Source organism: Saccopteryx leptura, chromosome 12 (genome assembly GCF_036850995.1).
Source record: "Saccopteryx leptura isolate mSacLep1 chromosome 12, mSacLep1_pri_phased_curated, whole genome shotgun sequence".
In the NCBI taxonomy this organism is placed as follows: domain Eukaryota; kingdom Metazoa; phylum Chordata; class Mammalia; order Chiroptera; family Emballonuridae; genus Saccopteryx; species Saccopteryx leptura.
The window spans coordinates 52,918,762-52,922,813 of NC_089514.1; the positions used below are offsets into that span (position 1 = coordinate 52,918,762).

General features: G+C 44.7%; 1 pseudogene; it reads right to left on the minus strand.

The window, feature by feature from the left end:
- Nucleotides 1-2,581: 2,581 nt before the first annotated feature.
- Nucleotides 2,582-3,538, minus strand: LOC136383884 (heterogeneous nuclear ribonucleoprotein A1-like; annotated as a pseudogene).
- Nucleotides 3,539-4,052: the final 514 nt, after the last annotated feature.

Consider the following 4,052-nt stretch of genomic DNA (forward strand, 5'->3'; position numbering starts at 1 on the left):
GAGAGAGAGAGAGAGTGAGAGAGAGAGAGAGAAAGGGGGGAGAAGCAGAAAGCATCAACTCCCATATGTGCCTTGATCAGAAAAATGCAAGGTTTTGAACCGGCGACCTCAGCATTTCAGGTCAATGCTTTATCCACTGCGCCGCCACAGGTCAGTCCTAGGTATGCTTCTTGAGGGTAGTGTTTACCCTCCTGTTGTATGTGAGTATTGAATACAGTTGGTCCTTTCATGAGTGCAGTTATCCCTACAGGTTGACTGTCTGTAAGGGTCAACCTTGATCATGAGTATTAGACACTGTGTAGTGTCTGTCTTATTGGGTGTTTTTATTCTCTGTAGTGTCTAGTGTCTGCTGGATTCCTCCTATGGGCATGCTGCTTGTGTAGCTAGCTGAGTCTAGCATTGGGGCTATCTGCCACCCACTACTAGTTGTGCTTGTTCTGAGTTTTCTTGGATTTGCATCAACCATTGTTTATAACCTTCCATGGGCTATTTGTCTGGAGCTACTGCTCTATTTGCTGCTTGTGGCTGTGTTCCCTGTGCCTGGGTAGTGTGGGAGGGTCCAACCTATGTATAAGGATTATCTTCCTCCTGCTTAGAGATGATAGCAGCTCTATAAGAACCCCAAGCTCCATAAGATTTGCCTACACTTTTCAGCTGCTCCAACTCCTCTTGCAGCTGCATGGTCTTCCCACAGAGTCTTCTGTAAAAAGGCTGTAGTGTGGCCTCAGACTGGCCTCACCCCACCAACCCCTCTATAAAGTACAAGATTGGTGGGTTAAGGCAGCTGAGGTTGGAAATACAACATTAGTGGGACCCCCTACTTCAGGAGTCGCTTAGTCGCGAGCTCAGTATGGGGAAGTGGCCTCTACTTCAGAACCTAATCCCTCAGACACTGTTGGGTATTCCAATTTTATTTCTCCCCAGTAAGGTGAGCAGCAGGTCCAGATTCAGTGGGGCTGATAGTTGCCTCTGTAGAAGTTCTTCCAGCTGGGAAGCCCCTGGTCTCAGGGAGGAAGACTAAGAGAGTCCTTCCCTGAGGTTGACTATGCCCCCCCACAAAGTGGCTAAGCCCATTGACCAGACCCAAAAATAGGCTCATGGGATCTCACTCTTTAAATGTCCATGCTCCAAGCTTCTCTTCCTCCCTCCTGTAGAACATAGCCCAGTGGGGTAGGATATGCAGCACCCAGGCCAGCTGACTGTGAAGTTCTACCCTGTCCAATACACACAAGCCGCTGTGCCAATGCTGATCACAGAGAGTGGAACTTGCCTAGCTGGGCCCTGGGTCTGATGAGTTCTCCCTTAAGACATGCCACCAGCAAGGGTCATTAGGTCCTGAGCCGATGCTTTTCACAGCTGGCTACTGGATATACCAGCCCTGGGCCTCTCTGGCAGGAACCCAGCATAGACCAGTGGGAGACAATGGCCATGACAAGCCCTCAGCAAACTTTTGGAGCTACAAGCAAACCAGAACCTTTTCTGGGCCCAGGTGCACATAGAAATACCAAGCTGCACACCTAGGCTATCTTTTACCACACTGGGCCTTAGAGAATGTCAGCAAAAGGCCAAGGTTCCCTGAGTCCTGCATCCTGTGCTGTGTTTTGTGCTCAGCCACTGTAAAACCTCTGCCAGAATCTAGAGCCTGTGGCCAATGAGGGATTAGGAAGGGTGGTGGGTATGGCTCCACCCCTGGCCCCAGGAGTCAGTCTGTCTAGACTTTTTACATAGACCTCAGTAGGGTGTGGCCCCAGGTGTCCAGTGGGTGTGGTCTCTGAGACTCAGAGGTGTGGTCTGCCTGCACTTGGGATGGTTTCTACTGAGTCTCCTGTGAGGTAGAAGCACCAGTCCTAGACTCCTTAGCATGTGGGGGAAAGCTCCAGTCTCAACACCAGAAAACTGAGTCACTGACATGCCCCCTGCTTCCTGGCTGACTTCTCAGAATGGCCCAGTCTCCATAGGGTGGGGCATTTGCTCTCTGACTTTTTCTTTGAGCTTAACACTGAACTTATTGAGAACTCACGTAGGTCTCTGCATGAGACTACAACTTAATTTACTCTTTGTTTTATACTTTCCTGCGAAGCACATCCCTAGTTTTAACTACCGTAAAGCTCAGGTCTAAGGTTCCCAGACCAGGTGAGGGCCTAGATATTCACTTGTCCAATAGAGAAGAATGTCATTTTATATTTTTGAAAATTATTTTTAAAAAGACACATTTATTGAGTGTTGTGCTTAGCCTATTTTAGCAAGCAAAGGAATGAGTGCAAAAAATAATTTACATTAAAACATTTTGTTGAATGCTTTATACTTTCCACAGAACTAAAATAAAAATAACTGATACAAGTAGTCACAAATACAGTCCTCAAGCCTTTTGCCCATATACGTGAGTATTGTCTACATAAAATGTATCTTCTTTATAGCAGCTAGGTCCTGCCACTACTGTGCTTGGTTGAGCTCACAAGTCTATTGTAATCTGTAGCTTCTCTGGTTCTCTGTTCATGCTAAGTCTTGTTTCCATACTCTTGTTTCTCTTCATATCGTATAAATCTTTCACCTTTTACTAAGTCTTGTTTCCTGGCAGAAATTAAAACCTTCTGCTACCGCTGTAGCTACTGCTGCTGCTGAAATCGCTGCAGACAACTTGGTTTTGTGGTATGGGAAAGAACTGACCTCCACCACCATAGGTGCCAGAGCTTTTTACTTCCAAAATTTCCTCCTTTCATGGATCTGAAATTTGAATATTGATTGTTATAAATGCTAAAATCACTGTAGCTTCTACCATCTCCAAAACTTCCTCCATTTTTACCAAATCCATGATAGGCATCCCCATTGCCTATCCACCACCACCATGGCTGCCAACAAGGCCACCTCCATCACTGAGATTTCCTCCACAAACGAAGTTGTTATTCCCACTAAAACTACCCACATGACCACAACCAAAGTTTCCAGAGCCACTGTGACCTCTTCGGCTGGAGGAAGCCCTAGCCAGCTCCTGCTTAGATCAGGGCCTCCCTTACATTACAGCTGTGGCCATTCACAATCTGGCGTTTCTGAATGACAATCTTGTCTACAGAGTCATGGTCATCAGAGGTTCAGAAGCGAAGCCTCTCTTTTTGCCACTGCCTCAGTAAGTCATCATTTCAAACTCTTCAAATTTCCCATACTGTTCAAAATAACCCCTTTGGTGATGTTTAGTTTCTTCTTTAGTACTACCGATAAAAACCTTTTTCATAGTTAAGTGGGCACCTGGTCTTTCAGAACCTTCTCTCGAGACAGGCCTCTTTGGCTCCACAGCTCTTCTCTCCACCTTGTGCGGCCTTGTACTCATGGCTGCAGTCACCTCCTCCTCAGTGGCATCTGTGACAAACCCGGAGCCTCTGGAGCACTTAGTGTTTGCATCTCTTGTCATGGCACAGTCCGTGAGCATTCTCCATTGCTCAACATGGCTCCTCAGATGCTCATCGGTTGTTTCAAAGCTCAAACCTCCAATAAAGAGCTTCCGAAGCTGTCCGGGCTCTTTGGGAGACTCTGACTTGGACATGACGACTGCGGGAAGGGAGACTTTAATGATATAGAAAAAAAAAATTCATTTTATTTAAATGAACACATTTAAAAATGTATACATTTTAAAAGAATGAAATTCTAAATCTATTCTTTATTATAAGTCCCTCTGGCCAGATTATTACAATGCTTACATACCATATTCAGATAGTCAAATATGTGGAATTTGCAATTAAGCAAAGTTGATGTTGCTCATAAGAGGGAAAAGATAGGTGAATTCTGGGTGTGGAAGTTATTCGAGGCTGTTTTCTATACTCTCTGTGACATAAACCAAGTGTCTTTATCTTTCTGGGACTTTTTTGATTTATTTATTTAGACTTTTTTTCTAAGCTAGATGCTTATTAAATTACAACTAGCTTTTATATCTTTGTTAATGATGTATCCAATGTCTGAAAAGTTTTCAGTGTCTGGACTATAGAAGTAACATCTACGTTTGTGTCCCAGTAACAACTTACATTATGACTCTCTTCGATTTATAACTACATTGTCATCAT